At 47.0% G+C, this 25,296-nt stretch overlaps 1 protein-coding gene across 1 annotated transcript in view; it reads right to left on the bottom strand.

Moving 5' to 3' along the window:
* The window catches only part of ccser1 (coiled-coil serine-rich protein 1), a 1,261,432-nt gene that overhangs the window by 324,527 nt on the left and 911,609 nt on the right, over window positions 1-25,296 (bottom strand). The window lies entirely within an intron of this gene.

Genomic DNA, 25,296 nt, shown 5'->3' on the forward strand with positions numbered 1-25,296 from the left:
CGGAAGGCAGAAGGAGGGTGGTAAATGAGGATTGGTGTGTGATGACAGTCTCGAATTGGCACGTCACCCACCCAACGCGGGAATGAGGGACAAGCTTGAGCAGAAAGCCTAAACCATTAATGCAGGGTCTAAGGGGCCCCGGGAATGGTTACACCGGAAGGAGTGCATAAAGGAAAGACCACCCTAAAGGAAAGCCCACCGTAAAGGAAAGACCACCATACCACAGGGGGGGGAAGTCGGCCTCCAAATTAATAAGATATATACATGTATAGCCTAGACTGTTAGAAGGCCAGGGAGTGCACGCTTTGGCAGACACCAGGCAGTGGAAATACATGTTGACCTGTTTTGGAACAATTGTCCAAAAGGTCAAAAGGAGGGACTGAAGTAAGATTAAAATTGAGCGTAACAGGACACGTTTAGTAGAACGCAATTGCGGCCACAGAATGTTTAAAGATGAAATGTACGAATTATTCGTATGTTTAATTGCAGAAATGACCATACCAGTTTAGAGAGATGAAACTTACAAAAAGAGACACTGACATAACCCTTTTCTGGAAAAACGAAACTTAGTAGTGGTCAAGAGAGAGAATGACTCGTTTCTCAGAAATCACATGTCCTGGATGACTCATTCCCAAGAAATCAGAGGGTCTACAGGCCCCTTCAGTGAAAAGTGAAACTTATGTTATAGGCTACTTTGTATAAGTTAGACACACCTAGTTAGTGATTAATGTATAGACTTATAAATCGATTGGACCTCTGGAGTAGGAGGTCTTGGAAAATGTGTATAACTGTGTGAATCTCAAGAGGTTCGGTGGAGTGGTAGTCTTGTGTTGGGACGCAAGAGCAATATCTCCCCAGGCCTGAATAAACCGTTTTGACTTCAATTATTGGGTCTGTCTTTCTTACAACAAGCCAGTGTCGTCGACCTTGTATATCACTTGGTCCGCACTTTGGGGGCTTGCATCAAGCAGTTAGGAAGGCAAATGGTATGTTGACCTTCATTGCAAGAGGATTTGAGTACAGGAGCAAGAATGTCTTACTACAGTTGTACAGGGTTTTGGTGAGACCACACCTGGAGTACTGTGTGCAGTTTTGGTCGCCTTACCTAAGAAAGGATATACTTGCCATAGAGGGAGTGCAGCGAAGGTTAACCAGACTAATTCCTGGGATGGCAGGACTGTCGTATGAGGAGAGATTGGGTCGACTAGGCCTGTATTCACTAGAGTTTAGAAGAATGAGAGGGGATCTCATTGAAACGTATAAAATTCTGACATGGCTAGACAGACTGGATACAGGGAGGATGTCTCCCCTGGCTGGGGGGTCTAGAACGAGGGGTCACAGTCTCAGGATACGGGGTAGGACATTTAGGACTGAGATGAGGAGAAATTTCTTCACTCAGAGGGTGGTGAACCTGTGGAATTCTCTACTACAGAAGGCTGTGGAGGCCAAGTCACTGAATATATTTAAGAAGGAGATAGATAGATTTCTGGACACAAAAGGCATCAAGGGGTATGGGGAGAGAGTGGGAATATGGTATTGAGATAGAAGATCAGCCATGATCATACTGAATGGTGGAACAGGTTCGAAGGGCCGACTGGCCTACTCCTGCTCCTATTTTTCTATGTTTCTATGTTTATGGATATGTTGCAATGCAAGGACAGCTTAACTTTGAGGCAGCAGTTTCATATATGTCCCTCTTCTGTATTTGGAGAATAATAATCTACCATCATGGCCAGTGTCCCCAAGCAAGACAGCACTTCACAGCACCCAACGTCACTCTCACCACCTTTGCCAATCATCACACGATCCGCTAGATTTGGATAGTGAGCTTCAGAAGGCAGCAGTAGACAGTTACGGAGGAGTAAGTAGTGGCGGCAGGTATCTACTGTCCAGAGGACAGCATGGTTCGTGTCTCTGTTCAGTGACTAAGGACTCTGGTGTCTCCGGACCTGTTTACAAAAAAAGATTTCTGTCAGAGATTATCCATAGGAGTCACTTGTACCCCTGCAAACCACCCTGCAAGGTCTGGTGAGGAGTGTGAAGATGTCCACAAACCAACTTGTGAAGACATGGATGAATGGTTGTCCGCACTGCAGTCAATTGTTAAATGCCTGGCAACTGCAGCAGATCCTTTAGTGGCACAGGTCCTAAGTACAGTGGGAATATCTCTCATGAAACCAACCACAATTTGTGGATGACCAAAAGATATGTACGGGCGTAAGGTCCTTAGATGAGAAAAATAGATTGCAGGCAAATCTAGATGCGATGGGCGAGTGGGCCCATGTCTCATATAGACAAACATAGCGGGATGCACTTGGGTAGGGGGAACTCAAGCACGTGCACACCTTGTACTGTGCACTCAAGGCTGCAGGCCGGGAGAAGAACCTAAGATGAGTCACTGAAGTTCCATGACCAGTACCACAAGACCATTGTAATGGCAGATAGCGATTTTCTGTGGTTGGACAGATTTCAAGTAGCCACACAACAAAGGATGATGGTAGTTGAAGAAGTGTGCGGGACAGCGTTGCTAAGTGGTTTTGGCCCAATTTATTTTATACGTGAGGACTGGAGGTTTCTTTAAAGGGGAAGCTCATGGGGGCCTCTTGGTTGCACTGGGTCATAGAGTCATAGAGTTATACAGCACAGAAAGAGGCCCTTCGGCCCATCGTGTCCGCGCCGGCCATCAAGCCCTGTCTATTCTAATCCCATTTTCCAGCACTTGGTCCATAGCCTTGTATGCTATGGCATTTCAAGTGCTCATCTAAATGCTTCTTGAATGTTGTGAGGGTTCCTGCCTCTACCACCCTTTCAGGCAGTGAGTTCCAGATTCCAACCACCCTCTGGGTGAAAAAGTTTTTCCTCAAATCCCCTCTAAACCTCCTGCCCCTTACCTTAAAACTATGCCCCCTAGTTATTGACCCCTCTACTAAGGGGAAAAGTTCCTTTCTATCTACCCTATCTATGCCCCTCATAGTTTTGTACACCTCAATCAGGTCCCCCTCAGCCTTCTCTGCTCTAAGGAAAACAACCCCAGCCTGTCCAGTCTCTCTTCATAGCTGAAGTGCTCCAGCCCAGGTAACATCCTGGTGAATCTCCTCTGCACCCGCTCCAATGCAATCACATCCTTCCTATAGTGTGACGACCAGAACTGCACACAGTACTCCAGCTGTGGCCTAACTATCGTTTCTGCTGTTTCAGTAGATCAGGGAGACATTAAAGTACGGCCCACTCAGAGTCACGGGTCAGGGGAGCTACATCCTCCTGGTTGTTCCCTGTTGTCTGGTGTGGTACAGTTTCTGGATTGACTTCCCATATCCACTATGGTTAGGCTTCTTTGTAAAGCCAGGTTATGAAACATGCAGCATACAACACTGAGTGCCTGACTCTGAGTGAGCCATACTTTAATGTCTCCCTGATCTACCCAAACAACAGAAACGCTGCTTTAAGATGCCAGCATTAAGCTCAGTAGTTATGCATTGATGGTCTGGTCTGCCTGTGGCTGCCGCAGTGTGTCATTAATCAGATCTGAAGAGGCCAGCTTGTGTCTCCCGAAAGCTACTTGCCAGTCTCCTCCTTCAAATATGCCTGGCACAGATGAGTGGTGTTATAAATCTCATCATTCATCAAGAAACTACTCATGAAATAACACTGGACGGCCAGCTGGTGGCGCCGTCCAAGGAGTATAAATACTCGAGTGTCGGCCCCAGCTTGTCAGGGACATTTTGTAAGACAAGGAACTAGTGAAGTACAACTGGACCTCCATGTTCAGAAACAAGTTGATTAAAGCCTTGCTTTATGCTCAAACCAAGTGCGTAGTGAGTTTTATTACGTCACATGGGGCTTAATGTAAGTGTCACTGTGTGGGATTGGTGGCCACTGACCGCAGCTTCACACATATGGGGTAGAACCCTCTTTTTGTTATGCACTAGCCATGGTGTGCATGTACATAGATCCCTGAAGGCAGCAGGACAGGTAGATAAGGTGGTTAAAAAGGCATATGGGATACTTGCCTTCATTAGCCGAGGCATAGAATATAAGAGCAGGGAGGTTATGATGGAACTGTACAAAACGCTAGTTAGGCCACAGCTGGAATACTGTGTGCAGTTCTGGTCGCCACACTATAGGAAGGATGTGATTGCATTGGAGAGGGTGCAGAGGAGATTCACCAGGATGTTACCTGGGCTGGAGCGCTTCAGCTATGAAGAGAGACTGGACAGGCTGGGGTTGTTTTCCTTAGAGCAGAGAAGGCTGAGGGGGGACCTGATTGAGGTGTACAAAACTATGAGGGGCATAGATAGGGTAGATAGAAAGGAACTTTTCCCCTTAGTAGAGGGGTCAATAACCAGGGGGCATAGTTTCAAGGTAAGGGGCAGGAGGTTTAGAGGGGATTTGAGGAAAAACTTTTTCATCCAGAGGGTGGTTGGAATCTGGAACTCACTGCCTGAAAGGGTGATAGAGGCAGGAACCCTCACAACATTCAAGAAGCATTTAGATGAGCACTTGAAACGTCTTAGCATACAAGGCTACGGACCAAGTGCTGGAAAATGGGATTAGAATAGACAGGGCTTGATGGCCGGCGCGGACACAATGGGCCGAAGGGCCTCTTTCTGTGCTGTATAACTCTATGACTAGCCTGAAAGGAGCCAGAGGCATAAACACTAAGGATTAGTGTCACCTTCACAGCCAATGGCTGCGCTGACCTTAGGTGTGAGGTTGTCTGTTCTGAAGCAGATAGCACAGCTCCGTAACTGCCCCCCTGTTAAGACTCTGGAGACAATGCCAAGTAGCTGTGACTGGAACTGCAGATGAGATGGCTGCAGGTCCAGAGGGTATGTATGCCTTTGTTGACACTTGACAGCTTTAACCACCCATCTCTATTCCTGCTCAAACCCTACCAAGTGCCAGTTCTAATGGATATTCTGAGTTGTGTTTCAGCATTCATTACCTGCCTACTTACCTCTACAGTCTCTCTCTCTTCACTGCACCCCCCCCCTTCCAGTTAGGCATAGGAATCAGTCAAATGTGGTTTAAATCAACTTTCATTTGCCACTAATGTGTCCCCAGAAAGTTGATTTCTCTACAAAAGTCTCAGAAAATAGGCAGCTTTTCAACAAGCCAAAAGTTGCAGAGATCACGTAATCTACCTTAAAATTATTCCATGCTTCCTATATGTTTAGAGGCACAAAATATAATGTCATGAACAAAAACAAATTATATTATCTTCCAGAGAGAATGTATAAGCTTAGGCCTTACCTATAAATCATGACCAACCAAACGTGACCATCAAACTGGAACATCAATAGGCCAAAGTTCAAGAAAATATTAACAGAACATATTTTTCACCAACATTTCTACAACAGGACTTATAGGTAATAAACAACTCCTGTTTATGCACCATGTTTAAATGCAGATAAACTTCTCCTCCTTACTTGAATGATGATACAGATCTTCTAGGATTTCCCTCCATTATGTTAACCCTTCCTTTGCAGTTATTGTTTTGTTCTCTCTCTCTCTCAGGAATTTTTTGAGGGAGTAACTGGTAGAATAGATGGGGGAGAGCCAGTAGATGTGGTGTACCTGGACTTCCAAAAGGCCTTCGATAAGGTCCCACATAAAAGATTAGCATGGAAAATTGAGGCTCATGGGATAAAGGGAAAAGTATTGACGTGGATAGGGAACTGGCTGTCAGATAGAAAACAGAGAGTTGGAATAAACGGCTCATTTTCTGAATGGCAGGCAGTAACAAGTGGGGTACCACAGGGATCTGTCCTGGGCCCCCAGCTGTTCACAATTTACATTAATGACCTGGATCAGGGAGTCGGATGCAGCATTTCCAAATTTGCAGACGACACTAAACTAGGAGGGGGGGTGGGCTCAGAGGAAGAGACCAGGAAGCTCCAGAGCGATTTGGACAGACTGGGCGATTGGGCGGATAAATGGCAGATGCACTATAATGTGGACAAGTGCGAAGTTATCCACCTTGGGTGCAGGAACGGGAGGGCAAATTATTATTTAAATGGCAATAGATTGGGAGAGGGGGAAGTACAGAGAGACCTGGGTGTTCTTGTACACCAGTCACTGAAGGCGAGCATGCAGGTGCAACAGGCGGTCAAGAAGGCAAACGGTATGCTGGCCTTCATAGCAAAAGGGTTAGAATACAGGAACAGGGATACCTTGCTGCAGCTGTACAGGGCACTGGTGAGACCACACCTCGAGTACTGTGTACAGTTTTGGTCGCCTCATCTGAGGAAGGATGTTCTTGCCATGGAGGGGGTGCAGCGGCGATTCACCAGGCTGATACCAGGAATGGCGGGAATGACCTATGAGGAGAGACTATGTAGTTTAGGGATGTACACACTGGAGTTTAGAAGATTGAGAGGGGACCTCATAGAAGTGTATAAAATTCTGACAGGTCTAGACAGACTGGATGCAGAAGGAATGTTTCCCTTGGCGGGTGAGAACAGAACTAGAGGACATAATTTAAGGATAAGGGCTAAACCATTTAGGACAGAGATGAGGGGGAATTTCTTCACTCAGAGAGTGGTGAACCTGTGGAACTCATTGCCACAGAGGGCAGTGTACGCCAGCTCATTAAATATATTTAAGAGGGAATTAGATATATTTCTACGGGCAAAAGGGGTTAAGGGTTACGGAGAGAAGGCGGGGACGGGATACTGAATTAAAGGATCAGCCATGATCTCATCGAATGGCGGAGCAGGCACGAAGGGCCGAATGGCCTACTCCTGCTCCTATCTTCTATGTATCTATGTATCTATGTATACTGATGCACCTCGAGTCTCTTCGCCGGGAGCAAGCGGAAGCCAAGCGTAGGCAGCGCAAGGAGCGCACGTCAACCCAAGCACCCCACCCACCCGTCCCTTCAATCCCCGTCTGCCCCACCTGTGACAGAGACTGTAGGTCTCGCATTGGACTCGTCAGTCACCTGAGAACTCATTTTTAATGTGGAAGCAAGTCATCCTCAGTTCCGAGGGACTGCCTAAGAAGAAGAAGACATACTGATCCACATGAATGAAAGAAACTCAACCATCATCCATATCAATCATTCAGAGCACATCAAGAACGAACAAGCAGTACAGAGCATCACTTTCAAAAACTTCAAATCTTTTTCTTGCCGACCTGATAGTGCTGTCCTTTGCAATGTCTCAAGGTTGCCCTTTTCTGCGTTCCTCTCTCTCATTGATTTCTGCACTCACAGAACAATAAACTGTTGCAGTTATGACACTCTTTTTCCATGGGCCCGGATTTTGCGGTCAGTGGCGAGGGGGCGGCACTCGCCGCTGACCTCGAAGAAAACTGCCCACAAAGATTTAGTGGGCTCTGAGGCATCGATTTCCCCGATTCCGACGTGACTTTCAATCTGGCACCCTCTACAGGGGCTCTGTGGCATCCAAGAACAGTGAAAACATCAAGCAGGCAGAGCAGCCAATCAGATCTACAAATTCTCACAGACCGCAAACCATGAAGTAAAAAGCACGGATTATCATTCACTTTTTAATCATTTTACAGAAAGCGAAATAAAGATTGGAACATACACATGGGATGAAGCTGAAATATCATTAAAAAGCTTGTAAAAATTTTTTCAAAAATCTATGGAATTTTTATCATGGAATGGAGGGAATGACACACCACACTTATAAAATTAGTTTTTCAGGGCCAGAGAGGTTGTTCAGCACTTAGCACACCGTTAAAACTCAGTTACACCTCATTCAACAAGGCTTAACATTTTCAATGGTGTTTACAGCGAGAATAAGGCACATAAAGTTGAGGTCCACTGATTCTGCATTGATTGCATCTACGAAGACTGCAACAATGCACCTTGTGGAGGAGCAAGGTATCACTGACAGCAACTTCCAGATTTCCACGTTTAACTGCACATGTGTGGATGCCAGAAGGTTTACACAGCAATGACGACGAGCACTGACATTTTCGCCGTCATTACAACCGCAAATTCCGAGCCTATGTGTCACGCACGGAGGTGAAAGAACCTTCATTCACAAATACTACAACCATGGCTAACCTACAAGTTATCACAGTACAGCATCACCCGCGCAATTGGCTACTTATTCTAAAGCATCATCAGGTTTAGAAACACCACCCCCTAGTACAGACCATTAAACAATAATTCACATCACCACCTCCAAGTTCCCCTCCAAGTCCCCCTCCAAGTCACGCACTATCCTGGCTCGGAAATATATCGCCATTCCCATCATTGTTGCTGGGTCAAAATCATGGAACTTCCTCCCTAACAAGCATTTGTGGGAGCATCTTCACTACACGGACTGCAGCGGTTCAAGAAGGAAGCCAACCCCCACCTTCTCAGGGCAACGACAGATGGGCAATAAATGCCAGCCTTGCCGATGATGCACACATCGCAAGAATTAATATTTTTTTTAAGTTCACTGTGAAGAAAACAGTGGCTGACAACCATCCAGTGCCGTCCTTCGTGACTCTAAGGCCGCAAATTTGTCGGCACTGAGAGGGCGGGTTTGGAGGCGGGTCAAAAGGTAAAATCGTTTTGATTGATGGCGGGGTCAGATCCCGCCGTCAAACTGCCTCCAAACAATTTTCCCAAGTGTCGGGTCCCCGATTTGCGCAAGGACCCGACACCTAGCAGCGGGAAGAGGATTAAAGCCAATTAACTGCCTGGTAACAGGTAGTTGAGAGTATTTGACAGGTTATTTTTTAATTTTGCCGCTTCTGCTGCAGGCTTGCCGACGTCCGGACACCACGCCAGGTAAGTGTGGCGTGTTGCAAGTCTGCTGTAATGTTTCTGCATTGATGACAGCTGCAGAAGTGGTGCGAAGGATCCAATGGAGCACTGGTGAGTTTCAGAGGTAAGAAAATGTTGGGAAATTCATTTTTAATGCATTTACACATTTCTTTAGGTAACAAGTTTTTAAATCAATGTCTAGAGCTACCTCATTGGGAGAACCTCTCTCACCAGTGACAGATCACTCCTGTAACCTCACCTGCAGCTGCCATCTATTCCAGCCTATGGAGGGAGTCATTGGAGAGCCTGGGTGCAAGAGCTCACCTTTATACAGTGATTGTCAGTGTTTGCAGCACATCAATGCTGTCAAACACGGAAAAAATCAGTTGTCAAAAAGAATTGTGCGTGGTCCCTTTAAGAAAACCGGCAGATGGTGCGTCATCAAATTACATCATCTGACCGGCTTCCTCTTGATTGGCCGACAAGCCCGCAAGGTGGGCTTAACATGGTCAATCAACGTAAAATCACATCTGTGGGCCGGATGCAGTTGGGGGCGGGACTGGAACCCGGAAACCACCTGACCTGCTCCCAAGCCGCATCCATTGACAAAATCGCAGCCTTTGTCTCTCTATTGCTCTTAACAGAAGCAGTGGTAGTGTTTCTATGCAAGATATTAAACTATTGTAGCCTTTACCTTGAAAAATCATTAAAAAAAACATTTCTGAATGTAACACTTAGACACAGGAAGATAAAAATGAAAATGTAGCTCCTTGTGTGCATGGCTGACGCCAGTGAATCTTCCTGGGTTAGCCTCATGTTACATGCAGCTGAGCTTGTGACCTGTTTTGGGGATCTTGCTAAGAGAGCTCACTAAAGGGGTACAGGTGAAATATCCAGCTCTTGAAAGGCTGCATCTGGCGTTTAAAGCATTGCAGCCACTTGAAATGAGGCAAAATAATTTATCAATGAGCCCCCCACCAAATATGCTACAGCATATTGAAGAAATATTGAACAGCTCGAAATCATTGTTAGTCATAAACCGCAGACGCATTTTATGAATTGCCTGTCTCTGTGTAATAACTCATTACTATAGAAAATGATCACGGGAGCTAGAGAGAAAAGGGATTGATTTCATCACACAGTTTCTCTGTGAATGAATTTATTTTTCAACTTCGGGTTTGCCCAATCTTTGAAAGTTAATTTTTGCAGTTTTCTCATTCTACTCCCGTCATTCACCATCCCCTGACCCAGGTGAGCAGCTTATTTGATTCCTCTGCCAATGTCAATCTGTAACCAGCAAGAAGCCCAACTTGGCTTCTGATCTGCAGAAGCAAGAACAACATATACTGCAGAATGACCCACCCTGTATGGATGTGCCTGCCGTCCCTTTGCTTCGCATGTCCTTGGGCATCATTGCTCAAACCTCCAACTCACCATGGGCGTAATTTAGACTTTGGCCGATAGTATCAAATGAGCGATTTCGGATCAGTCGCCCTCGATATATCTCTCCTGATTTTCATTCCCATTCAAGGCGGAAGGAATGAACGTCGGGTGAGAGGTGTAATGGGCGGCAGAATTGATATCGCTAGTTTTATACTACCACCCAAAGTCAAAATGACCCCCCACCTCCCCACCCCCCACCCCCGAAAAGAAAAATCAGGAAAATGAGCCTGAATCCTGCCAGGCTGCACGCAATGCCATGAAAACTTTCTCGAAAGACACAAATTTGCAGTGCCAGCATATCAGACACATGGGGGCTAGAGTTTGACTTTGTGAGATAGTGTAAAACAGGTGTTAACGAGTTTGAAGGTAAGAAAAATCAGGGAGAAATGTAAAACGGGCGGCCAACTCGCTAACTGCCATTTTACACTAATCGCACAAAGTCAAGATCGACACTGACTGACACTACCTGGCAAAATAACCAAATATTAAAGAGGCTGTACAGAGCAGGCCAGCTAACATTTTTTAAGTTTCCTGGTGAATTGTCCAATTAACTCGCTAAGGCTTCTTCGACAGCCCCTCCCAAACCCGCGAACTCTACCACCTAGAAGGACAAAGGCAGCAGGCGCATGGGAACACCACCACCTCCACCTCCAAGTCACACACCACCCTGATGAGCAGATATATCGGCCGATCCTTCATTATCGCTGGGTCAAAATCCTGGAACTCCCTCCCTAACAGCACTGTGGGAGCACCGTCACCACACGGGACTGCAGCGGTTCAAGGCGGCGGCTCACCACCACCTTCTCAAGGGCAATTAGGGGATGGGCAATAAATGCTGGCCTTGCCAGCGACGCCCACATCCCAGGAACGAATTTTAAAAAAAATAATTCACCAATAACATAAACCATATTGGCATGCCTTTTGATGCATTCCCATATCGCTGCCGTCATCATTATTATGTTATCTTTGCGGCAGGAAAATGTCACAAGTGATGACAGAAGACTTGGTTTTCTGTTTGCGGGTTGCATTAACCCACCGCAATTTAATGTAGAGGAAAATGAACAGTTGTTTTAGAAATAAGCTGTGAACACTCCCCTTTAACTACAAAACGAATTCAATTACATGATATGGTTCACTTTATATGTGCGAGCCGGTTGGATCACACCAAGTTGCTATGTAGGTCACCCGAATTCAGCGAACACGCAACTTTCAGGGCTCTTGGCTGCTGTATGGATAACTTCAGATCCAATCCTCTAAAATTAATGTGTAAGCTGCCACATGACAGGGGCAGGAAATAAATCACTTCTTTATTAACCTTTATTTTCACAGTTCGGCTTTACACTAGTGAGGTGAAGGCTTTTAGAGCACATAAGGAAATTAAAAATTAACAATGATGACAAGGACTACAAAATACAACTGCAAGCCTTTAACCTTTCACATTCATTTCTCAAAATCGTTTTGATTTATTCTTTCCTCATGATGCTAAGGGCATCAGAATGAAGAGGAATAGATAAGAGTTATCTAAACTTATAACGCATTTTGCGTATGATGGATGGATTTTTCTTGATGGCCCTTTTCTAGAGGTTTTGGCCCCGATATTTAATGAGGAGGCCACAAACGGCCCAAGAACCCGGCAAGGCCGGGGGCACAGATATCCTGCTGAATTTAACGTTGGCGGTTGTGGCAGGGGTCAGAGGCCAAAGGCTTCCTTGAGGGGCTTGGTGTGGGTGGGGGTGGGGGGTAGCTGGAGCAGCCCTCTTGGCCCACAAGGAGCGCCAGGCACAAATGCTTTAGACTGCACACAAAATTTGTGCTCACTGTTCAATAAAGTGATTGGAGTCCTAAATCAAGTCTTAAAACCCAAGCTCATTGGCATTACACGCAAAGGGTGGACCAATATCAGGTGCAGTCTAATCGCAAGTCATGATTGCCACAGGCTTTGTTCAGTACTTAGGTTCATTGATGCTGCAGCACCTCATTCTCAGCATTGCTGGCTGTGCAACTGCCTCAGCAAGGAGAAGCACAACAAGGAGAAGGAGCTGGAGGACTGAACCAGGTGTGCTCATGGCAGGTCCACGCCCCAGGGAGAGAGCCCACAGATTCTGCGATGAAGCATTGGAGACATTGGCTTTTGCTGTGGAGAGACGGAGGGCGGTCCTCTACCTGGCGAGTGGCAGGAGACCCTCGCCACAAGACTTCCACACCACATGGAGAGAGGTAGCACAGCACGTGGTCTCCAGGACCCACACACAGTGCAGGAAGAAAGATAACAACCTCACTCAGGTGGTCAGGGTGAGTGAATGCTTCAACAAAATGCTTACATACCACCATCTGAACCATACTCTTCACACACTGCCCAAAGCACCACATCCCCAGCTCTCACCCACCAACAATCTCTACCTACTAACACTCACACCCACACCTTGCACACAATGACAGCTGTTCAACTATGGCAGGCAAATCACCCAAACACATTGCTCCACACTCACTCACACACTTTCCTTTCTCCTGCAGGCCAAGATGGCACACAACAGGAGGGAGCAGGAGCGTACAGGCGGGGGACAAGCCGACACCCAACCACTGTCCCGCCAAAAAAGGTGGTAGCGAGAAAACGGGGAATTACAGAATTAAGCCTGACATTGGTAGTGGGGAAAATGCTAGAGTCCATTATAAAAGATGTAATAGCAGAGCACTTGGAAAACAGTGACAGGATCAGACAAAGTCAACATGGATTTACAAAAGGTAAATCGTGCTTGACTAATCTACTGGAATTTTTTGAGGATGTAACTGGTAAAATAGATAAGGGAGAACCAGTGGATGTGGTGTATTTGGGCTTTCAGAAGGCTTTCGATAAGGTCCCGCATAAGAGATTAGCGTGTAAAGTTAAGGCACATGGGATTGGGGGCAAGGTATTGACTTGGATAGAGAACTGGTTGGCAGACAGAAAGCAAAGAGTTGGAATAAAAGGGTCTTTTTCCGAGTGGCAGGCAGTGACTAGTGGGGTACCGCAGGGATCGGTCCTGGGACCCCAGCTATTCACAATATATATTAATGATCTAGACAAGGGAACTAGATGTAATATCTCCAAATTTGCAGATGACACAAAGCTGGGTGGGCGTATGTGCTGTGAGGAGGATGCCGAGAAACTCCAGGATGATTTGGACAGGTTGGGTGATTGGGCAGAAACATGGCAGATGCAATATAACGTGGATAAATGTGAGGTTATCCACTTTGGTGGCAAAAACAGGAAGGCAGATTATTATCTGAATGGCAATAGATTGGGAGAAGGGGAAGTGCAATGAGACCTGGGTGTCCTTGTGCACCAGTCACTGAAGGTAAGCATGCAGGTGCAGCAGGCGGTTAAGAAGGCAAATGGTATGTTGGCCTTCGTAGCGAGAGGGTTTGAGTACAGTAACAAGGATGTCTTGCTGCAGTTGTACAGGGTATTGTGTGCAGTTTTGGTCGCCATATCTGAGGAAGGATGTTCTTGCCATGGAAGGAGTTCAGCGAAGATTCATCAGGCTGATACCTGGGATGGCAGGAATGACGTATGAAGAGAGATTGGGTCAATTGGGCTTGTACTCACTGGAGTTTAGAAGAATGAGAGGGGATCTCATTGAAACTTATAAAATTCTGACAGGACTGGACAGACTAGATGCAGGGAGGAGGTTCCTGATGGTCGGGGAGTCCAGAACCAAGGGTCACAGTCTAAGGATAAGTGGTAAGCCATTTAGGACAGATATGAGGAGGAATTTCTTCACCCTGAGAGTGGTGAACCTGTGGAATTTTCTACCACAGAAGGCAGTAGAGGCCAATACCTTAAATATATTCAAGAAGGAGTTGGATATATTTCTTAAGGCTAAAGAGATCAAGGGGTATGGGGAGAAAGCAGGGACCGGGTACTGAATTTGGATGATCAGCCATGATCGCATTGAATGGCGGAGCAGGCTCGAGGGGCCGAATGGCCTACTCCTGCTCCTATCTTCTATGTTTCTATGTCTGCACTGAAGAATCGAGTGCTGCAGATTATTGGGCGGCAGGTGGTGGGTGCTGTGGCCACCGGCGACGTTGACCCCCTTGGGGACAACAATGGTCTGTTCATCCCTACTCCTTCTTCTCACATCCCACTTCCCCCTTGTTGGACTGCTTTCTTCTTTTTTGTTTCGTTGCTTTAAACGTCAGATTACACACACACTCAGTTGCAGGAATGCAGGATCAGGTCTTTAATGAAACCTTATACTATCCACAACCAGTATGAGTGCACAAGTCCTTTCATACTACACAACACCAGCATGACAGCTGCTGAGACACACACTATCCGATTCCAGTGTGAGCCGCCAAACAGTGTTTTCTTACATTTCTTATACTAATTTTCACCTTTGATCGCTACATTCCATGCCCACTATCAATAAATCATGGTACATCAAAGATGCATACAAATGCCACAGAATAACAACATAAACAGCCAGGCTCTCAACTCGTCTAATTGTTTTATTGCTGCAATAAAGCCACCAACGCTGCCTCTGCCAGATCTTGCAAATCCATTGGCAGGATAGGCGCACCAACGTCAGTGTTCTCGCTCAGGCCAACATCCCCAGCATCGAAGCTTTGACCATGCTCGATCAGCTCCAATGGACCGGTCACATCGTCCGCATGCCCGATACGAGACTCCCAAAACAAGCGCTCTACTCGGAGCTCCGACACGGCAGCAGAGCCCCAGGTGGGCAGAGGAAATGCTTCAAGGACACCCTCAAAGCCTCCTTGAAAAAGTGCAACATCCCCACCGACACCTGGGAATCCCCTGGCCCAAGACCGCACAAAGTGGAGGAGAAACATCCGGGAAGGCGCTGAACACCTCGAGTCTCTTCGCCGGGAGCAAGCGGAAGCCAAGCGCAGGCAGCACACGTCAACCCAAGCACCCCACCCGCCCGCCCCTTCAATCACTGTCTGCCCCACCTGTGACAGAGACTGTAGGTCCCGCATTGGACTCATCAGTCACCTGAGAACTCATTTTTAATGTAGAAGCAAGTCATCCTCGGTTCTGAGGGACTGCCTAAGAAGAGAAGAAGTAAGCCTTCCACTCCCTAAACAGAGTTATCAAGTTGACACATTCAGATATGGCTGAATGACTCTAACACCTTCTCGTATCTTCTTTCCTGCGAGGATATCCTTTGCTTTGAAATCTTCTTACCCAATTTACAACCCATGCTCAGCAGCAAGCTGTTTGAACTTTTAACCTAGCATGTGCTGGTCCCACAGACTGCGCAGAAAGAATAGCGAGTTATTTGGGTAATACGGACCATCACTCCCACAACCCTCACCGTACCAGCATTTTGCACTTTCCAGCTAATCATGCTGTATGCATGCATTTCTCCCTTCCTGTCCCCCTCCCCTCACCTTAACCCGACCTTTATGCTTTCAGATAATGAGCAAGTAGCTGAGCCGCCTGTCCCTGAGGGCACCGTAGAGAGCGAGGGGGGAGAAGAGGAGGAGGAAGCATGTCTTGCCCGCAGGCACCAGCTCAGATACTGGCGCGACGCGTTCTTTAGAGGCTGGTATAGTAGCGGGATCTGCACAGGGCCAGGCACCGGGGACAAGTGGGCTGCAGCAAGGCCAGGGGGAGCTCGGGGGCCAGCACCCCAGAGGGCGAGTTCTGCAACACAGGACTCAGATGAGGACCTCGATGTGGAGGCCTTTAGAAGAAGGGTGATGGGCATGCACACAAAGATGATAGGTGCAATGGCAAGGGTGCCCGAGAGCCTCTCAGCAAAGGTAAGGAGCGTGGAAGAGTCTGCCTCCAACATTGCACAAGGCTCTGCACACACCACAGAGCCCATCATTTCCAGTCTGGAAAGGATGGTAGACTCCCAGAGAGACCGTGGCGACCCAGACCTGATGTCACGTGTGATGGGTGATCTGGCAGCTTCCATTGCAGCACAGGCGGAAGCGACGCAACGTCTTAGTGCTGTAATGCAGTCTATGGTAGGTGCCATTCAATCTCAGACTGCTCTCATGCAGTCTCAGCTTGATGTCACGCAAGCTCTGACTGCTGCCATCGTGGCTGAGTCTACCACCATCAACCAGGGCTTTCACGGTGTCGCAGCAGGCCAGCAATCTGGGCTCCAACAGATTGGTGGTGATGCTGAGGTGCTGGCAGTGCATCAGTGGAGCAGGAAGCTGCTGTCCTTTCTCAGGATGACAGCATTCCTACTCCCACTGCTGCCACTCCGCCACTGCCCTTGTCACTGCCTGTCATCCAGCCAGCCCAGACTGCTGCCGCCCATGCTGAGGTGGTACAGTCTACAGCTGAGCCTTCTAGGCCCAGAGCTGGTCGATGGCGTCCTGCAAGGCCATCTGAAGTCTCCCGCACGGACACTCAGCAGCCTTCCACCCGCCCTGCTGCAGCCACTAGTGGGCCAACACTTCGTAGGAGCACTAGAGTAGACAAAGGCACAGTAACGAGAGGCACTAAGGGATTGCACAAGGGTGAACAGTTTTATTATAAATATGTGTTCACTGATTTTTGACAAATTTATTAATTCACTTACCATTCCTTTGTGGTGTCTGTCATTTCAGCTTTGCGAAATGGCCTGCAAGAGGGATGGAATGATGGGGATGTGGTGAGCTAAGAGGATCTGGGCTTTAAGTCATCCTGGTGTGAGGCTGGAGGTCTGTTTGGAGGAGGTGGCAGAGTTCTGTGACCACCTCCTGGGTGAGGTGGAGCCATCTAATACACTGCTCCTCGCTTCATTGAAGGTAGTAGAAGTGCTTTCGGAATACTCTCAGAGGGTAAGGCCTCCTGGTGAGAGCCCTGATGTCCCTCCTCATCTCTCTGCGTGCATGTTCCTGTCATTCTCGCTGCCTACGCTCCCTTCTCTGTAGAACCTGGAGGGCGAGGTGGCATGCCAGTACAGCCCCCATTAAGGTTACCAAGTGTAACAGTTTGATATTTTTAAGAATAAATGTAGCTACTTTTTAGTTGCCACAAAACTCCTGATACAAAAGAACATTGAAATTACTGAATGAAACAGTTGGGAGTATGTGAAACTGACAAGAAACCACTGAAACTATACTAACCTGACAAATGCAAATCATTACTGATGATCCCTTTAAATAACTTCCCTAGAGCTGGCTTCCTGGTGCTTCACGCCAGCTCTCCGTCGGAGTTTACTCCAGGCGCTAATGTATGAGGCGACAATCAATTTTGCAGATTGGGTGCTCAGTGAGCGTTGTACACTCACTGACGTCACGATCCACCTGGCATTGAAGTTCCTGGCAATAACTCTTACCGGCAGCGCTACGGGGGCGGGTGGGATTTGGCGTGCAGCGCTGGATTCGCCTCACCCTGGCAATAATGCTCTAGCGCCCCATTAACGCCATCTTCTGGCGCTAACGGGAGGCAATAAAGGGATGAATTTTTCCCCCTATGACTTGTTTACCTGATGACTCAGTGGGTAAAAAGACTGCCCTGGGAGGTAATGACCCATGAATCTCAGAAAGGTCTCAGGTTCGACCCCTTTCCTAAACTGGATTAGCTAAGCCCAACCAGAGAAGCAATGGGGTCATATACTTGACCTCTGGTCTAGGAAGGACAAATAAAATGTCAGAACTTCTGCTACTAATTAGTTAGCCCTGATGGAAAGTGCACTTGTTTGAACTTCGAGCGAGGAGATATTAGGGCTCAGAGGTGCTAACCACCCTCCACATTGAACAGCTGTACTACTTCATGCAGTTAATTGGTAAGGTTAAAGATCTTATCTGGAGCCATGAAGGGAAAGAGACCTTGTTAGGAGGTTAATATGGTGCAAGGAAGGTGGTTTAAAAAAGTGACGTTAAACACAGAAAATGTGCTACCATCTTTAAGATTGAGCTTTGCCATTAATACCCATTACTCAAATCATCGATATCGTAACATCAACACATTTAAAATAAAACTTTGGAATAAAAATTACAAAAACCATGTACAAGACAGAAAAAGTGTTTCATTAATAAACGTTGGCCAGGACACTGGGGAGAACTCCCCTTCTCTGCTTTGAATAGTTTCGGGGAATCTTTTATGTCCACCCGAGAGAGCAGACAGAGGCCACAGTTTAGCATCTCGTCCAAAAGACGGCACCTCTGACAGTGCAGCACGCCCTCAGTACTGCCATTGAAGTGTCAGGCTTGATCACGGATAAGGGCTTGAAGTCATTATCTTCTGACTCAGAGGCAAGAATGCTACCACTGACACTAACATTTAAAAAAAGATAAAGATTCAATTTTGCAACAGATGGTAAAACAGCCTCTTTAACCTCAATATGCGAATGGAATTGGGACTTAGAAAACCAAAGCTAAGTAGTATTTGATGTTAGGCGAGTTAATTGGAAGTGATTTTTTTTTGCTCTAATTAAATATCTGTGCTGGTACACTGCCCAAATGTCACACAAACAACTGTGTGTGTTTATCTATAGTACTTTGCACCATCTCATTTGGCAATCTGTCACCCTTAATAGCATCATGTAACAAAGCAAAATGAGGGTGCTATCTAGGGCACTCCAAAATAATATTGTCACAAAAAATGAAAGATTTCAAAAAAAGTCTCAGTTATGGGTCCAAGAGAATGTGAGGCTTGCTGCAGGTTCCACTTCATCTGCTGCTCCAGGTTCCCATTCTAGTGCTATTAGCAACTCCTTAAGGTGTTAAATTTAGCCAGTATTCAGGTCACTGTCGGTGTATTAATAGAACCGAAGAACAAGAGGGGCTGTCAAGAGCTGGAGGATGAATGAGAGCGCTATTAGCGCACTCCCTAAATGCACCTTGTGCAGCGTGATAGGGAACGATCACTTTCATTACCCATGCTGCTGTCTTGGTCCACTTTGGGAATTCGCATCTAATGCTTCTAATTATAGAAGCGGGAGCATACTGCCAAGGATAGCAAATGTTGAAGGAACCTTTTCCAGGCTCCCAAACTAGGACACACAGGACAAAATTCATTCCCACGAGCTTTCAAGCTTATTTTTTGACCAAATTCCACCTCGTAAAAAGAATGAGGTCCCGCAGCAAAAAAAAAGATCTTTGGCTGTGCATAAATTGCATCTGACGTACGACTTTGCTACTTTCACTTCTTCTCCATTAGCGCATTCTAGAAATGAGCACTGGCCCAATAGATCTCGTGCAGTGATTTGTTCCACCTTCGCGGAGTGCAGCTTGCTGCCCTTGAACCGGCCCATCGTGCAGTGAGCTTCAAGTAATCATTAACATCCTTTTGCATTTTCAGTGGATGGATCCCGAAAATTTGGCTGACGTCAATAGGATTTTAAAAAAACACAAATATTCTCCGAAGAAATACTTTGGCTTGTTAAACACTTGAACAGGAGGAAATTTGCAGGGCCACGGGGAAAGGGCAGAGGAGCGGGATTAATTGGATCGCTCTTTCAATGAGCTGGCACAGGCACGGCGGGCCGAATGGCCTCCTTCTGTGCCGTATTGTTCTATGATTCTAAACTCAGCAGGTCACAGGAAGATTTTTTTTTAAAAATACAGTAACTATGTAGTCATTAAAAGCAAGACTGCACTGTCCACGTAAAAAGAACTAACACAGTGGCAGGAAGAATAAGTCCTTAAAACTGCGCAGTTTTAACAGGGGACAAAGTGGTGGTGACCCAGGTGGCGTAGACAGAGAGCGAATACGCCGCAGAAATAGGTTTGATAAGATTTGAAGTACTCAAGCACAAGAGAGGATGATCTGATGGGTCAAGAGCACTTTACTAATGAATGAGTTAGAAAGGTTATGATCATGAACTCGACATAAATTATAATCGTTATGGAATATTCGTGTGCAGGGCCTCTCTTGATATTTTAAACTGCACTTTATAGAATGATTCACTCTGACTCCTTGACGCCATTTTTCAAGTTGAGGGATTGTATTCAATAAGAAAGCTTGCATTTATATAGCACCTTTCACAACCACCGGACGTCCCAAAGCGCTTTACAGCCAATGAAGAACTATTTTGAAGTGTAGGCACTGTTGTAATGTAGGAAATACGCACAGCAAGCTCCCACAAACAGCAATGTGATACTGACCAGATAATCTGTTCTTTGGTGACGTTGATTGAGGGATAAATATTGGCCTGGACAACTCCCCTGCTCTGAAATTGTACATGGAATCTTTTACGTCCACCTGAGAGACGGTTTAACATCCAAAAGACAGCACCTCCGATAGTGCAGCACTCCCGCAGTACTACTCTGGAGTGTCAATCTAGATTTTTGTGCTCAAGTCCCTGGAGTGGGGACTTGAACCCACAACCTTCTGACTCAGAGGCGAGGGTGCTACCCACTGAGCCATAGCTGACACTTACAGAAGGTTGTTTCTCTTAGAAGAATATGCATTGGAATGGGACTTAGGGGGGCGGCTTTCGACAAGGGGTGCTCTTGATTGTCCGCCGTTCGTTCAGCGGAAGAGCCAACAGACTTGACGGCATTTTTACGGGGGTTTCCGGGCCTCGCCTACCGAAGTTACAGCAGATGAGCAGGAGAATTCCCCCTGTTCGTGTTTGGTACAATCACAGTGTACGTTGGCGCTGGTCTGTAAATTAGAATTACGGCTGCTGAGCTACCCTTTTTGTGCGTGATATGAATCAGTCATTCATGAAAGAAAGACTTATGAAATAATACTGAGCGGCCTACAGGTGGCGCTGTCCAGGGAGAGTATAAATACTCGGGCACGGGCCCAGCTTGCGCAGGACATTCTTAACGGGAACTAGTGAAGGACACAACTAGACCTCCATGTTGTAAAACATTTGATTAAAGCTTTGTTTAACGCTTAGACCAAGTGCCTAGTAGTTTTCTTACGTCAGTGCGTTTGGAAACAGAAACACATGGCAATTTCATTTGCAAAAGTTATTAGCTCATAATTTACTGTGGGGGGGTGGGGGCATCTCACGGCGTGCCCCGTTAGTTAGACTTTTTCCCCTCATCCGTCAGCTCGAAAAAATGTTTGCACCGCAAATTGCTAAAAATTTGAGCTGATAACAAGGGCAACGGGGTATCTGGACCTCGGCGAACGAGGGAACCAACAGTCTATCTCCTCAACCAATGAGATTTAAGGATTACGAAGGAAACAGAGGAAAGACAGAGAAGGAAATTGGGTGAATCGAGTCAAATCAGGTACAGAAAGAGAAAGAGAGGGGAAGAAAGATTGGATTAGGAGAGAGAAAAAGGAAAAATAAGAGTATGAAAATATTTTAATACATTAAAAATCTCCAACACCAATTTACGACCTGTAGGAATGAGACTCCACAGCTTCAATTGTTCCTGTTCTTGGCCGGAGAAGTTGAGTAGTATTGCAGGAACATAAATGTGGTCATTAAAAGGGTCCTTACGCTGTTAAACACCAGCCCTAACTTTCTGTGGCGAGTTTAATTCCCAATTAGTATGCAAATTCAGCAATTTCTTGAAAATCATGGGGAGGCTGAGGGCGAGTTGCCACTTTCGCGAGGCTAACAGTGGAGCGGCGCAAATCATCCAGCAATTTAAGGGGATTTGCAATTCATGGGGTATCTCTTCCCCGCCACAAGCTGCTGGATGATTTACACACTAATAACGGCAAGCACATTAAACTCGTCATTATTTTGCCACCAGATTTTGGCCCATTGTGTCATTCACTAAAAATATCGCCTCAAATTTGTATATCCGCTGTCAACATACACCATCTTTTTTATCATCGTCAAACAAACTTTTAAGAAAGGAAAAATGGATTTTTATTTCCCTTTGGTTTTCCAAATGCTCCAGCAAGCTGCATAAAGACAAATGGCACAAAGTTGCAATGAGAGAGCTTGAACCCCAGAGAGGCACTCATAGCCCAAACTGTAAGACCCTCGCACACACACAGACACACACAGACATTTAGGAAGGATGTGAAGGCCCTTGAGAGGGTGCAGAGGAGATTTACCAGAATGGTTCTGGGGATGGGGGATCTTCGCTACAAGGACAGATTGGAGAAGCTGGATTTGTTTTCATTAGAACAAAGAAGTTTGATGGGTGATTTGATAGAGTTGTACAAGATTATGGCGGGTTTGGATAGGCTAGACGGGGAAAAGCTTTTCCCACTAGTTGATGGTACAAGGACTAGGATACACAGATTTAAGGTTTTGGGCAAGAGATACAGAAGGGATGTGAGGAAAAACTTTTTTACGCAGCAAGTGGTGAGGACCTGGAACTCGCTGCCGACGGAAGTGGTGGAAGCGGAGACACTCAATGTTTTCAAGGGGAGACTGGATAGGCACTTGAGGGAAATAAACTTGCAGGGCTACGGGGATAGAGCGGGAGAATGGGACTGACTGGGTTGCTCGGCAGGGAGCCGGCACAGACTCAATGGGCCGAATGGCCTCCTTCTCTGCCGTTATGACTCTGTGACTCTATCACTTGCATACATATACATGCACACACACACAAACATAATGACCTGGATTTTCCGATAAATCGGACAGCAACTTCCAGCGTCCGCACATGCGCAGTTGAACGCAGAAATTGCTGTTCGACTTGCCCTGCTCCTCCACAAGCTACGCTACACCGGTACCTCGCCGAGAGATTCAGCATTCAAACACACAAAGGGGATGAAGTTGCCGAACTTACTCACTAAACACGCCAGAAAAAGTTAGGGCTGGTCCATTCAAGTGTGTGAATTTTTAATGGCATGGCCATTCTTAATTAGTACCAAACAACCTCTCCGGCACTGAACATTTACTTTAAAGGGGGAATTTTCTGGGGGACCAGCGGGTGCGATCGGTGGCAGGTTGGGTGGGAAAGTGGGTTTATTTTGGACAGTGGGGTGAGAACCCGCTGTCAACCCACCGCCATGCGCCTTTACCAAATGTTGGGTATGTCAGCGCTGAGCAGACCAGACATGCAGCAACGGGGGAGGCAATTCAGATCATTATGACCTTGTTAACTGAGGATTAACAACAATTTTGAGCTCACCTTTAGAATTTACCAGCTTGCCAACGGGGTCCACGCTGCTCGGGGATCACGTCTGTGAAGCTGGGCAGGAGCTGAATGACCATGGAATCATCTCATTACTTGACACCTTGAAATGTGCTATAAAAGCTCCCATCTCACTGCTGTTCACTTTACAAGTTCAGAAGCTGTTGCTTACTGCATTTGGAAGAGAGATTGAGCTTCATGCAGGTTGCAAGTGTTTGGAGCAAACTCTCTATCCAGTGTCACCTCATTGGAACAACCTCTCTCACCACTGACAGATTGCTTCTGTCATCGCAAGTTCACCTGCCATCTATTCCATCAGCATGGGTACAGTTTATACTCTCTCAGAATCTGACCAACATCACCAGGCACACCAGCAGCACCAATAACCACACCAACCTTCTCCAAAATCACCTAATGCTACACAGGACAGAGGGCAGCAGCACCTAACCACATTGCTGCCTGGGACTCCAGGGATGGCCTCGCCATAGCCACATTTACTTCACTTGATGCTGTACAGCCTACTTCCACATGATACGCCAGGCTGGCACCACCCCACACCAACAACAATGCCCAAGCCATTCCTTTCACACTCATCAGCATTGTGTGGGGTGTCATTATGACTCACCATTCACTGCAACTCACTAAGCCACTTCCAAAGGTGCACACAAATCTGTCCAAGAATGCAAAGTGTTGAAAATAAAGATTTCAATGTTTGACAGCACATTAACAGAAACTTCACATGAACATTGGCTAAAAAACCCAAGTGCCTACCCTTGTGTGTTGTTAGTTGGTATGATTGGACTAGGCTGAGGGTGAGTGTGAGGGGTGGCTAGTGAGATGGGGAAGGGATAATGTAGATAGAGAGGGATGGGTGGAGGTGCAAGGTAAGTTGGTGTGAGTAAGGATGTGCAGGAGTAGGGTAGGGAAGGCAGAGTGATGGGGATGTGATGAGAGGCACAGCAGGATGAAGGTGAGTGTGGCTTTGCTGTAACGTTTCGTGATCTATTGCGATCATTGAAAGGTTTGCGCCACTGCAGCCTGGGACTCCTGAAGACATCCCTGCTTGTGCCCTCCTCTGCAAAGTGCAATCAGGCTGCGTTGGTCTCCTGGGGAGGATTCTTCCGCCCATTGGAAGCGGAGAGGACCTCCCTGTGTGCTGTGACTCATGGGAGAGTCATGGGAGAGCCTGGGTGCAGCTGTACATCTCTGTGCAGTGCTTGTCAGTGTTTGCAGCGCCTCAATGCTGTAGAACACTGACAGCACAAATGTCAAAATAAATTTGTGCATGGTACCTTTAAAGAAACCGGCTGATGACATGTCATCAAATGATGCCACCAGACCCATTTTCTCCAATTGGCCAGGAAAGGCGCTGGGCGGGCTTAACAAGCCCCAATCAGGGGAAAGTCATTCTACAGAGCGGGCTGGAGCCAGCAGCGGTGTCGGGTCTCGCCACTGACGTCACCCGCCACGGACCCGCCGAGTTAGGGAAAATCGCGGCCTTAGTCTGGAGTCTCATTCCTGCAGATTTGAATTATTGTTGGAGATTTTTAAAAATGCAGACATTAAAATAAGAATGATTTTTTACCTTTTCTTTCTCTCTCTTTTATCTCTCTCTCTTAATTCTAACTTACACTTCCTGGTTTACACTATGCGGCCGGAATTATTACCTGGCGACCCGGGAGAGCGCAAGAAACCTGGAAGTCTGGTCTTCCCCGCACGCTGTGGTGTTTTAACTCCACAGTGTGCATGTGATGTCACGGCCATCCTGTCGGGCGGGGAACACTGGAGAGGAGGCCGCAACCCCAGGCAGGTGCGAGCCCTGACCCGGGGAGGGGGCAGTCCGATCCCGGGGGCAGGGTGGGGTCCAATCCCCAAACTTAGGGGGGAGGGTGTGTTCGATCCCAGGGAGGTGGGGGTTGTATGTGGGGGGGTTGGGGGGGTGCTGATGGTAGGGGAGCTTGGGGGAGCCGGGTGGAAGCCCACAAGGCGTGCTCACCGGGGCTGTCCTCGCCTCGCTGCAGCTGCTGGGAATCCCGAGGCCCGGGAACCCTGGCCGGCCACAGCCTCATTATCATATTCAAAGTGCCAACCCACCTCCTGGGAGCGGGCTGGCTGCCTGCCCACCGTCCTGCCTCTATTCAAACCGATGAGAGGTGGGTTGG

This window comes from Somniosus microcephalus, chromosome 2 (genome assembly GCF_052327205.1).
Source record: "Somniosus microcephalus isolate GS21.2 chromosome 2, FLI_Smic_1.0, whole genome shotgun sequence".
NCBI classification, from domain to species: domain Eukaryota; kingdom Metazoa; phylum Chordata; class Chondrichthyes; order Squaliformes; family Somniosidae; genus Somniosus; species Somniosus microcephalus.